This window comes from Zootoca vivipara, chromosome 5, assembly GCF_965207765.1.
Source record: "Zootoca vivipara chromosome 5, rZooViv2.hap1.1, whole genome shotgun sequence".
NCBI lineage: Eukaryota > Metazoa > Chordata > Lepidosauria > Squamata > Lacertidae > Zootoca > Zootoca vivipara.
This window is the reverse complement of record NC_142588.1, coordinates 77314999-77329318: the sequence shown is the minus strand read 5'-3', so window position 1 is coordinate 77329318 and position 14320 is coordinate 77314999.

Sequence of the window (14320 nt, the reverse complement as noted above, 5' to 3'; positions counted from 1 at the left end):
TTTTAGCACATAACCTATAATGACTTTTCTAGGGGAAATAATATTCTATATATTACAAAATTTCTTTAAATAAACTTTAAAAAAAATTCCAGTCTTCTTCCACCAGTGCCAGATTTACATATAAGCTTTCCCCCTTTAGCACACCACAGCCAACAGAAATCCTAAACCAACTGCTCTCCTTTCATCTCTCTTCATTGTAGAGCTCAGGAAGTGGGTATTCTGGCTGGCACAGAATCTTTGCTTTGCTGATAGCCCATCTTCCTGTTTTTGTTCCCTGCTAATGGTTCATCTTCCCCTGGGCGATTTCCTCAGCACATAAAAACTGGTTTGGCCTTTATTTTGGCACTGCTAAATTCAGTTTCCGGCAACCCATCTTAACACTCCAAGCATTGAACTCCAACACTTAACTAAATCCGGGAATTATTGGTGTCTTGCACCCACAAACTCTGGCACCCACAAACTCATAAGTAAGACATGGTTTATCATTCATTTCCCCCTTTTTCTTGACAAAACTAAGTATAGGATTCTTGTGATGGCAGCAGAAATATGATCTGAATCATTAGAGGAAGTAAATTATCCTGCTTTAAATGACATAATCATAAATGACATTCCATTCTCAGGGCTCAGGTGATGCAATATGTTTGAAAAAATAAACAATAGTTAGACAAGTCTGTGTCCTTAAAACAACCCCCTTTGACAGAATGATTACTCAGGTTGCCCAGCTGGCATGAAAAGACATAGGTAAAGGGACCCTGACCATTAGGTCTAGTCGTGACTGACTGTGGGGTTGCAGGGCTCATCTCGCATTATTGGCCGAGGGAGCCAGTGTACAGCTTCCAGGTCATGTGAACCAGAGCAGCACACGGAAACGCCGTTTACCTTCCCGCCGGAGCGGTCCCTATTTATCTACTTGCACTTTGATGTGCTTTCAAACTGCTAGGTTGGCAGGAGTTGGGACCGAGCAACGGGAACTCACCTGAGGACGGGAGCTGTCTGAGGACAAACACTGGCTCCCTCGACCAGTAAAGCGAGATGAGAGCCGCAACCTCAGAATCATCCGCGACTGGACTTAACGGTCAGGGGTCACTTTACCTTTACCTTATTTTAAATATACCTAGCAATGTTTCTTTGACAGGCAGGATATAAATAGCTAAAACAAATACATCACACACAGAGAAATCTAAAATGGTGCCAACTATCCTTTCACTTCACTTCCCAGCTGATTCCTATATGCAAACTCATTCTCAAGGTCAAAGCATGCTACCACTACAAGGTAAATGGGTATCTGAATTACAACACAAATGAGAGAAATATGAACTGAGCACTCTGGATTGTTTTAAAATTGCTTTGTAGAAAAACAGTGTGTCTGAAAACAGTTAAAATCTTCCAATTGGGCTGAAGAAAGATTACGCTTAAAAGAGGGGGCTGCCCGATTCAGAACAGAACACACCACCTGTAGTTTTTATAGGTGAGGAAAACTGGAATAAAGAACAGCACAGAGAAAAGATTTTAAGCAGGCCACACTGTTTATTGAAAGAGCTTACAAAACAATTTGTTTCAGTGGGTCAACCAAATCAACTTGCTATAAAATCACAGCTTGAGAATGCCCCCTTTAAAATGCTTATGCCATCAACATAGTAATAATAAGACATCAAGGCCAAACTTAAAACTAACACAGATTGACTGCTCTCAAAACTAAGAGCCTGTGTAATTTTACTGAATTAGAGTTTATGCTACTTGGTCTATAAAATACAGCAATTTTTTTTTTTAAAAAAAAATACAGACGTAAAAGCTCCCTCATCTGTGTCCTTTTCAGGAGATCTAAAACTCCTTAAAACGGGTCTAAGCTTATCCAGGATCTTGGCCCAACCCTACAATGCCAGGCATGCTGCATCAGATTGTGAATTCACCAGAGTTCACCCCAGCCTAAGTTAGTCAAAGTCTCCTCCTTCACTACCTCCTTCAGGGAGCCTGATGAGTGCAACAGCTCCCTTTACAGTGCTGTAGTTCATATGCCATGCATGTTCAAGAGTTTACAAGGGGTTCCAGCCTTGAATTCATTTCCCAACTTCCATTCATTTTCTCCCTCAAAAGTAATTTATGTCAAGCTTTTGCTAACAGACTCACTTGCAACAACTGGACATTGTGTGGCAATCTAGGAGGGATTTCATCACTCAGTTCAAGAGAGTATTAATTACAGTGCTTTTATAGCAAAAACATAATCATACAATTAGTATATTACTCAGTTCATTATGTAGCTGTCGCTCTTGATTCCCAATGGCAATCCCATTTCTCAATACTGTACTAGTGCAGTTTTAACTTTCAGCATAGAGTGCTCAGTTTTAGATAAAGGCAAGAGGTTACAGAATTTGCTGGCTGTCTCTCCTAAGATAGAGAGACACACTGGGTGAGGCATATTCTGCATTGAGTGTGTTCTGATAACTGCTTGCTTCTGTGTTTTTCCAAACGGTAACTTCCAAACTTTGAATGTCACTGTTCAAGGATGTATAAAAACTGTGTCACGTTGTGGAAGGCTTAACTGAGGGTTAAGATGCTTCTAGCTAATTAAATCACAGGATCTTCCAACCTTTAGTTTATGGTCCTGCATCTTTTCCTTTGGACAAAAGGAGAGAAGCACTTGGGATCTTTAAAATACAAACAATGTCTGTGGAAACTGAAAAGCTCAGGGGCGGGGACAGCGGCGGCAAACCATGCCCAGTTCAAAAGCAAAATAACCAGTAGGAAAATAACAGGGTCTATCCCATGCTCAAGGCTGGATTGAGTAGGCTGGCGCCCCTGGTGTAATTCACAAAATAGGGTCTCCTTCCTCCAAAAAAGAGGGAGAGAGAGAGAGAGAACACAAAAAAGGCATCAACGAAAGTACAGTGTCCAAATCAAGGGAAGTAATAGCCAGTAGATATTCTGAGCTTCCATCGTTGACCACATACCCTGTGCAATTTACAGCCAGGAGTCCTGTTGGACTCCTCCTATCTTCAACAGGTGGCAAAACAGAAGAGCCCATCTATTTATCTGTTAATATTTAAAGTGAATTTTGCATGTGCCAAACACTATTACTATGTTTATTGGATGTCAAGAATGTTATAAAATGGGTGTATTTTTTTAAAAAGCAAATAGCAGTCCTTGATTCTCCCCTGAAAGGTAGGATGGATTTGACTCCCCCCAAGTTGTGCACAGCTGAGGCTACCTATTGCAGCTATTTCCAACTAATGAAACAATTCATTATTCTTCATAGTAATATACCAGCATTTTCTTACCCATCTCACATCTTGCAACAGTAAAATTGGCCCTAATTGAGGCATGCAGACTTTCAACTTCTGGAGTGTATTATCCCATGGAATATTTGCTATTGCCTGGTTATATCATTTTTTGCCATCTCCCACACTGAGTTAGTTGAATAAATAATGTATGCTGCATTCATTTGTAGTTGATGTCCAGAGAGTTGTATCATAAATTAGGCTAGAACACACAGCGCAGCCTTCTTAGGATGTTCATTACAGAAGAACAAAATTTCTCTCTCTTCTTTGCCATTAACAAGAGAGCAACATGAAGCCTTTGGCTTGCTGTGGACAATGAGTATTTACTGATTTTTCGAATATTATTTCACTTTAGGAGATAGAATCTCCTTCCTCACTTCCTTCAAATCTCTGAGAATGTACTGTTGCACAAATAAGGAGGAGGAGCTTTAGAAACTTAATTATTTTCGTGTGTTTGAGACAAAAGACACTTATTAGGAAGGAGCTCATTATGAGAGCTATACTAACACACTAATGTCGGTAGCCCATTTCTGAGAGTGATGTCTCTAATTGCTCAGGCCTTTCTACGATTGTTGTCTGATTGAGTTAGATTTCTTTTATACAGATAAAAAGGATTTGGGAGGAAATCATCTCGCAGCTACAGGATTGTCAGTCTGGAGGGCATTTCCAATGAGATTAATGATGTCGCCAGTAATATATGAAAACTTTTGCATAAATGAGATTATGGAGTCTGCAGAAACCTGCCAAGTGGTATTCATTCAGAGTAAATATCTTTAATTAAAAGTTTTGAGATATTTTTATTCCTGAACTAATGAGTTCTGCTGTGATTCCCCCTTAGGAATTAATTTACCTTCTTAATTCTTATTCATTTCCAAGATATGGCTATTTAAATCTCATTCAGAATTGGCAGCCTTGTTAAGCACATTCATCATGAACAAAAAGGTCATGTTGCAATATTGCTGGATTGTTGGTATTAATATTGTTCAGTTCCGTAAACATTATATGGAGCTTTTAATTTTTTACCATAACAAAGGGTGCAATGTAACTGGAACTTCTCCTGTGCAAGCGCTCCTTAAATGGACAGGGCACACTGCAGAAATCCCATTAATTTCAATTGTGGGGTGTGCAAGAGAAATATTCCTGTTTAGCAATACCTACTCATCTAGCCATCCATTCCACCTGTATCATGTGCAGCCTCCTAGGAGCTCAGGACTGTGGTCATGGGTTTCCCCATATTCCAGCCAAATGACCTGGAATTCATTCAGTCATTACCCATAATTAGGAAATCAGGGGACAGGGCTTTTTTCACTAATGGGGTGATTTGCAGCCAATTCAATTGAGTCACTGTACATGAATATTTAGAAATTGTATTTGCGTAAATGTCATTTTCTGCCTATATATATTTTCCCCCATTGCCTTTCCATCTTAAAAGTAATAAATAATAACATTATTATTTTTATATACCCCACCCTTCCTTGTTTAAAAACTGGGCTCAGGGCAGCTAACAGCAAATATAAAACATTGATTAAATGCGACTTAAAAACAGCATAAAATACAACATAAAATGCAGCATCACTATCAATAAAATTCAAAAATTCGGGGTCATTCTGGGAAAAACAAAAAACAAAAACCCCAGTCAAATTATCACCAGGGCTAACTGGCCAAGTTGGTCCTACTAGGCCCCAGCAAGGAGACCAGGGAAGAATTTAAATGTGGGGTCTCAGAAAGGGTTTCTTCATAGAAGAGGAAAGGGAAAAGGGAATAGAGGATCAAGCTAATTCAAATTGAAGGCCAGGCGGAATAGCTCTGTCTTATAGGCAGGGCCGGCTCTAGGGGAATGCTGGGCGGCGCGGGGCTGCCAGGGGGGCGCCGCGCCCGTCCACCAGCCGCGGCAAGAAACGGGGCGGGGGCGCCGGAGCGATCTCCGCACCACGGCACCAGGGCACCCGACATGCTTGAGACGGCCCTGCTTATAGGCCCTGCCTATAAGTTCTGCAGGGCCCTAGTCTCGTGGGACAGAGCATTCCACCAGGTCGGAGCCATCACTGAAAAAGCCCTGGCCCTGGTGGAGGATAGTCTGGCTTCCTTAGGGCCCAAGACCTTTAAGCTATTATTATTCATGGACCTTGCAGGACATACCAGGAGAGGCGGTCCCGTAAGTACGAGGGTCCTAGGCCGCATAGGGCTTTAAAGGTGAAAAACAGCAACTTTAACCTGACCCTATACTCCACTAGGAGCCAGTGCAGCTGGTAGAGCACTGGGTGAATATGCTCCCATGGCAAGGACCCCGTGAGGAGCCTCGCTGCAGCATTCTGCACCCGCTGGAGTTTCTGGGACAGTTTCAAGGGCAGCCCTGCGTAGAGCGAGTTACAGTAGTCAAGCCTGGAGGTGACCGCCGCATGGGTCACTGTGGCCAGGTTGGGGCGGGAAAGATAAGGGACTAACTGCTTGATACGGCAAAGATGGAAAAATGTCGCCTCGGCTGTTGCTGCAACCTGCACCTCCATGGAAAGGGAAGCGTCAAGGATTACACCCAAACTCTTAACGGAAGGCACTGGCACTAACTGAGCCCCCCAACCCCATGTCGTCCCGACCCAGCCAGAGGACTGGCTCCCACAAAGCCATCTAGCCACAGCTTCCAAGCATCTGGTCAGTGAGTCCAAAGCTGAGTCGGGGTCGCCTTCTATCAGCAGATAGAGCTGAGCGTCATCAGCATATTGGTGACAACCCAGCCCAAAGCACCGGATAATCTGGGCGAGGGGGTGCATAAAGATGTTGAAAAGCATCAGGGAAAGGATTGCACCCTGCGGCACTCCACACACCAAGGAGTGGCGCGACTACCTCTCCCTCCCTAGCACCACCCTCTGTCCCCGACCAGAGATTAAGGAGCGCAGCCATTGACGGGCTGTGCCCTGAATCCCCACGTCGCCAAGGCAGTGGTCCAGGAGATCATGATTGACCATGTCGAAGGCTACTGACAAATCTAAAAGAATCAGCAGTCCTGACCCGCCTTGATCCAGTTGTCTACAGAGATCATCTGTTGGGGCGGCCAGAGCCATCTCGGTCCCGAAACCAGGACGGAATCCAGACTGAAATAGATCTAAAGCCGATGTTTCTTCCAGAAACCTACCAAGCTGTTCAGCAACTGCTCTCTCAATTACCTTACCCAGATATGGAAGATTCGAAACTGGGCAGTAATTAGATAGATCTAAAGGATCTAATGAAGTTTTCTTTAAGAGCGGACACACCACTGCATCCTTGGCTCCCCTGGGAATGTCCCTGTGCCAAGGGACAAATTGATGATTTCAACCAGGGGGACCCGCACGATATCTGGACATGCTCTAATCAGCCAAGACGGGCACGGGTCGAGGAGGCAAGTGGTGGGCCTACTGGCTCAGAGGAAGCTGTCCACATCAGCAGGGAGTATCTGATCGAAATGGTCCAACTCTGGACCTGAAGACAGTTGAGAGGCCTCCAGTTCCATTACTGTATCCAAATTGGCAGGGAGGTCACAGCGGAGCAGCAGGACTTTCTCCGCAAAAAAGCTCACAAATGCCTCACAGCTATGAGTTGAATTTGTGTTTAAATTTGGTTGTCCCCCTGAGGATGTTATCGACCTGATTATTCTAAAAAGTTGTGCCGGGTGAGAGCTAGCGGATGCAATGGAAGCTGTGAAGTAAGAAGGTAGGTAGACCTTCAGCAATACTGCAAGAAGGAAAAAAATAGTAAGTTGGATATCTTTAGCTTACTAAAGCTTCTGCAGTAAGATGAACATAATATGGGATAATCTAGAGGGTGTGTTGTACAGTTAACTAAGGACAGCCAACTGTCAGCTGCTTGGGGTTTCCTCCCCGTGATACATTTCATTTTTCATTAGCAGGAATAAATTTGATCTGAAGGTGAAAATTTCATTACAGACCATGGATACACATAGACCTGTTTAGGTAGGCAAAGTTCCAGTGCATATTGTACACATTAGCAACTGGCAACTAGAAACTGATGCAATTGTACACATTCTTCCTCCTCCTTCCTTAAAGAATGCTGTTACATTACTGATCTCTTCTGCACATCTGTCTTCCAATGAATTCATAAATATTTCCTTCTTCCATGAATAAACATTGCAGATCAACAGTGCACTTCTCTCAGAAGCAAGTCCCACTGACTTTCGTGGGAACTTCTTCCCAGATAGTATGTTTAGGACTGCAGCCTAAGTAATCAGATTTAAGTAGCAGCATATTGTATATACAACATAAAGTGCTTTGAGGTACTAAGAAAAAGGGCTGGAGACTGAGTTGTTGGATGCCACCTGCTGGTTTAAGATGGAATTAACATACTGTACTAAACAGAAGGCCCAAAATCAAATGATTGCCCATAAGAAAAATTCCAAAATAGGCATTAGGGCATTACGTTTATAAGGCCAACCAAGCTTCGCAGAACAATTTCAACTGGTTTTTAGTGTTCCTACCAAATTTCAATCAAGATACAGTGCTACCTCGGCTTACGAATGACTCGACAACCGAATTTTTCGACTTACGAATGGGGGTAATGGCTGTGCGCTTACGAATGTCTCGACATCCAAAAGGAAAGCGCAGCGGTTTTAGATAGAGATTCTTTGACTTACGAATTTTTAGATAGGGTTGCTTCAACTTACGAATTTTTCTGTTTCCAATGCATTTCTATGCGAAATCGCGTTTCCAATGGCGTTTTTCGACTTACGAATTTTTCGACCTACGAAGGTGCCTTCGGAATGGAATAAATTCGTAAGTCGAGGCACCGCTGTATATTAAAAGCTTGTCCACAGTTCAGTTATAAGGAAAGTAAATGTTGTCAAGCACTAAGAAATAAACACATCCCATACCTTTATGTCTCTTTAAAATCTTGTATGCCATGTGTATATCTATGCAATATAGTAGACTCACAGAAATGAACACACATAAGCGAGTTATGTCCACTAATTTAAACGGGTCTACTCCAAGTTTGATTTTGTTGGATGCAACCAACTATGTCTACCTGCCGGTGTTTCTGAACTTGGAACCTTTATTGGCGGATGGTGCCAGCTTCATTATGGAGCCTGACCTACTGTTATAGCTGCTATTTATATACTGCTATTTATATAGCGCCATCCATGTGCTTGGACCTTCAGAGACATCAAGACAATGACGGATTCCTGCCCTAAAATGCAACACAAGGAAGGCAACAGAGGAAGGGTAAGCAGAAGACGAGTATGCACTCAGTTCAGTCACCTGCCTTTAGGGTTAGTCTGAGAAGGGAGATGATAAGTTGTCCAACAGACAGTCCAGAATAGGGTAGGACAGGCTTTTCCTGCTTACGTGGCAGTTAAGAGTCCTAGGTACTGTGTGTATACATAAAACAACATATGGTGGGGAACACCATCTAAAAAACCTGCAAACACCCTCTAAACCAGGCATCCCCAAAATGTGGCCCTCCAGATGTTTTGGACTACAATTCCCATCTTCCCTGACCACTGGTCCTGTTAGCTAGGGCAGTGTTTCCCAACCAGTGTGCCTCCAGATGTTTTGGGACTACAACTCCCATCATTCCTGACCACTGGTCTTGCTAGCTAGGGATGATGGGAGTTGTAGTCCCAAAACATCTGGAGGCACACTGGTTGGGAAACACTGAGCTAGGGATCATGGGAGTTGTAGGCCAAAACATCTGGAGGGCCACAGTTTGGGGATGCCTGCTCTAAACCTCTGGAAACCCTTGAAAAACCCATTAAAAACCAGCAGCACGCAAAAATGCCAACTTTCCACCGGCCTCAAAGGTTGGTGCAAAGGCTCCTGGGATTGCTAGCTGCTTTTCCTGCTCTCTTTGTACCATTTTTGTGGTTTTCCCTGTTTACCTGTGCATTTCTGGGCATGATTCAAAGTGATGGTGACTTTTAAAGGCCTAAATGGTTTGAGACCAGGGTATTTGAAGGGCTTTCTCTCTTCATATGAACTTTTCCATGTTTTAAAATCACCACTGAAGGCCTTGCTTATGGCCTGCCTAAGATCAGTTAAATTGGTGGGTGCTAGAGACAGGGCCTTCTCAGTAGTGGCTCTTACCTTCTGGAACTCCCTCCCAATGGAAGTTTGCTTGGCTCTTTAGAAATGGTAGTGATGTTTTCTGCTTTATTGCTGTGGTTTTATTCAGTAACTTATTTTTGGAAAATCAATCAAAGTATGTATGTTTACAGGCAGCCGGAAGATTCCCCCCCCCCTTTTCATAATACGTCAATGACAAGAAATATTAATAAAATAAAATATAGAATTATTATAACATATTTGACATTTGCTTCACAGAAATATCTGATAATCATTGCAAATTCTGTCCATCAAGTTTATCAGGACTCCGAAGAAACAGATTAATTGGTTCCATTTAAGTGTGCATTGTGCCATGCTGGTATTCTGCTTCGAACTTCTGATTTTGCTATATGTTCAATAAAGTCAAAACAAATGATATAAAATCTGTATTTTTCAAGTTTCCCCCCTAAAGAACTGCACAACAGTAGCCAACTTCTCGGAAAGCTCCAGAAACCACACTTTTTCATACCTCGCCTCTATGCAGAGATGTTGCTTTACGATTCTACTTCTGTTGCTTTGGAACATGTTTTTATACTGGTATATTGTTTTTGTAGGACCCCCCCCCCCAATTTTGTTATGGTATTATGATGTACTGCTTTATAGCAGGCTTATAAATATTTAAGAGTGGGGAGGGAATCACTTCCTCCCAAACCGATCTCAATTCTACTTTGACTATAAACCGATGTGATTTTTTTTTTAAGGTAATGACTGTTGAAAATATAAATCCAATTCTAATCAAGAATATCCTGTGCATCTCTGAGTGTGCTTATCAGATTACATAAATCCTATCATTAGACTGCTTAACGCACGAGACGTCTTTTAATAGACTCTGTAAATTACTTGGCAATTGGGAGGGTGGGGAAAACCTTTACATCTTGCTCCTTCCCTCTTAGGTATTGGTAGTGGGGTCTAAGAAATCCTTTACACACACCGCAGAAAACAAAGCCATCTTCCAGGGTTCGAAGCTCCCCACATTAATCACTGATAAACATTTAAAAACTCTCCATTAGCAGATCTGCCGTTCATCATTGTTGCATAAACAGAACCTACACTGGGACCAACTATATAGATAGATTCATCATTGATTTCTACAGGTTTTCGACACACTTCCACTTATAAGTCACTTGCAGACCTACTTCCTCCCATCACACATGAATTAGAGGACCATCAATAATTTACCAGTAAATAAATAATGCTTATATACTGCAGTCACGGCAACAAAAATCTTTCATACTGTGTCAGAGGTCAGCAGCCTGTGATGTACCTCTCAGAAAATATTCATAAGGCTGCAAATCTATAAAGCAAGCACTTGTATTGGAATATTTTCATTGTTCTTTAAAGGAAACATTTGTCTACGACTGGTGCTGTTTCATTGAACTTCTTTGTTATGTTAAGGGAGAGCCCAATGTCTTCCACGCTCATCATCATGTCAATAGCTGCAAAGTGTTAAGTAAGAAGTGTGTGTATGTGTGTGTGTGTGTGTGTGTGTGTGTGTGTGTAGCTTTCTTATAAGGATTTTGTCACAATTTATTGGAGATTTCAATCTGGATTCACAATGATGGTCAATTCACATGACCATGTTGACACGCTAACAATGAAAGTATCTAGGCTGACTTTACAAGGATAGATTGTAACCTATCTTATATGAGCCACAATGCACTTTTGGGGCTTGGCAGATACAGTAAACCCACATTTCTAGCACATCAGTTTGGTTTTATGACTTGACCCCAAGCTTCCTTGTTCATTTTCTTTCAAAAAGATGCGAAGAGGTTCTCTATAAAGAGGGGAAAGGACTTCTGGCAGTTGCAGACAAATGGAGTACTTTAAACAATACACTGAGTAGAAAAATACAGGTAAGCGCCTAGAATAGCTGGGACTTGCAGCTTACATAAACTACGCAAATTAAGCACATCAGAACATTTGCTTCTGCAAATCTTAGGAAGGAGCAAGGATTTATGGAGAGTGCTGAAGCTCTGCCAGCGGGAAATCCTACTCAGCACACCTCTCTGCTTCTGAAATTTAATTCCACATACATTTCCAAGCTTACCTTTGAATCTGTACATCTCTTCCAACTACGAAATTTTCATCCTGACATTGTTTTACATGTAAGCTGCCCTTAGATTTTTTTAAACAACTAAAGTGCAGTATTTAAATGTCATAAATGAATAGAGGGTTTCTAAGATGGAAATGAGAAGTACTGGGTTAGATCAAATTGGGCCCAGCTGCTAACAAGCAGGATATAACTAGAACAGGCTTCCTCAACCTCGGCCCTCCAGATGTTTTGAGACTACAATTCCCATCATCCATGACTACTGGTCCTGCTAGCTAGGGATCATGGGAGTTGTAGGCCAAAAACATCTGGAGGGCTGAGGTTGAGGAAGCCTGAACTAGAAGAACAGACAAATACCATGAGCACCAAAGTTACTTTTTTCAGAGTACTGTATATAGAATCATAGAATCATAGAGTTGGAAGAGACCACAAGGGCCATCCAGTCCAACCCCCTGCCGAGCAGGAAACACCATCAAAGCATTCCTGACATATGCCTGTCAAGCCTCTGCTTAAAGACCTCGAAAGAAGGAGACTCCACCACACTCCTTGGTAGCAAATCCCACTGCTGAACAGCTCTTACTGTCAGGAAGTTCTTCCTAATGTTTAGGTGGAATCTTCTTTCTTGTAGTTTGAATCCATTGCTCCGTGTCCGCTTCTCTGGAGCAGCAGAAAACAACCTTTCTCCCTCCTCTATATGACATCCTTTTATATATTTGAACATGGCTATCATATCACCCCTTAACCTTCTCTTCTCCAGGCTAAACATACCCAGCTCCCTAAGCCGTTCCTCATAAGGCATCGTTTCCAGGCCTTTGACCATTTTGGTTGTCCTCCTCTGGACACGTTCCAGCTTGTCAGTATCCTTCTTGAACTGTGGTGCCCAGAACTGGACACAGTACTCCAGGTGAGGTCTGACTAGAGCAGAATACAATGGTACTATTACTTCCCTTGATCTAGATGCTATACTTCTATTGATGCAGCCCAGAATTGCATTGGCTTTTTTAGCTGCTGCATCACACTGCTGACTCATGTCAAGTTTGTGGTCTACCAAGACTCCTAGACCCTTTTCACATGTCCCCTGTGGTTGCTCTCAGGACTGCCAAGAGACAGGTTTACCGGGTCTTGATGTAGCAGACCCACAACTAGCAAAGAGCTCCAGACTCCAAGCTTTTCTTCTTTTTTAAAAAAAGCAAGACTCCAAGCCCTCCACGAAAGAGTTTTGAAGCAAAATGTGCAGTCCCCCTTCTATGTGATTTCTGTGAGATGAGCCAGTAGACAGCTGCCTGCAACACCTTTCTTGAAGGCACTTCAAACAGCAGCAGATGAAGCTGGCAGTAGTATCACAAAAAGAAGAAACTTACAAAGAAAATTTATTGAGAATCAGGAGACAAATGAAAAGTCTTGAGTATTATTTTAGAGAGGACATGTTTTATTTGTGTTTTGTTAAAACAAAAACCCGGTCTCTGAATCACTAAGACAGCTATCTGGGGTGGGGGGTGGGGAATCCGTGGAGAAATATGTTGCCCATCATTTGTCTGTTCTGTTCTGTTGTAACCCAAAATATCCATGGCAAGACACACTATTACAAGAGTTGCTGGGACTAGCTTTGGGAACTAGCTGTGTGCAGAGCAAAGAACCACCAGGTATGCAGCAAGGAGCATTTTCCTGGGCAGCAAACTATTTACAGTACAGACACACACACACACACACACACACACACACACACACACACACACACACACACCATTTATGTGTGTTCAATATGTGTGCAACTGCAAACACAAGCAAAATGCCACAAATAGGAGCAGAATGGGGTGTTTGCAGGCTTTTTCAATAGTGTTTCAAATATATGTGATTTCACACATAGTGCCTTGGAATGTAACCCGTGTAAATTGGGAATTGGCTGCACCCATGAAGGTGGAGTGGCTCTATTTAACTGGAAGGGCTATAAAACTTTACTCTTTTGGCTAGGACTTTGGACAACAATAGCCTTCCTGGATCTTCTGTGGTTTTGCTTCTTGCTCCCACACTACAGCTGATGGTTGATGATAGTCCAATGTGTGGGATTCAATTTGACGAACACATAGACAAAAGAATACACACATTTCCTATATAGTGTAGGATCCAGCGAAAATATATGTAAGAATGGTAATGTGGTTTTGTTCTTAGCAAATCCCACTAATGCAAGTGTGTCATGCTGCTAAGGTAATATGAATTCACTTGAAAGATCTGAATGTTTAGTGATCTGTGCTTAGCACAAGATGGCATTGACTTAAGAAAGTAAGAACACCAGAAGGACCTTGCTGGATCAGACTGAAGGAGAAATTAGCTGAGCATCCTGATTCCCATAGCAACCAACCAGATGCCTATGAGAAGTCCAAAAGCTGGAAGGGGGAACACGAGAAGATCTTTGACTTTCTAGCAGCTGATTTTCAGAGCCTTGCTGCATGTCATCCTGGAAGTTGTCCATGCTATCATGACTAGTAGCCAATAGGAAATTGGAGAGGCTGTGTGAAATACAGGGCTGAAATAAAGAGCTCATGTGCCGTATATGCCCAGTTACAACCTGGTACCCCAAAAGCCTTTGACAAAAACGTATGATTTCTCGTTTGACAGCGTTCACAGTACTATGGAAAACTTTATGCCTGAAGGCAGACCACAGCCTTGCATTTTTGTGACGTGTTCCTTTCTTGCTGGAGCAGCTAAACGTTGCATCAAAACTACAACTGATATCCTTGCCCCAACCGAATAAAACAATTTCTCTCTTTTTTCTCCTTCAGCTTCCTACTCATATTTCACATAACGACATATTTTAAGGGATGAAGCAAAGTTTAGTTGGCAACATGATGCTTCAATAATTAATGTAACTTATAACTACAAATGTATGGGAGAAGATACAGATATAATCT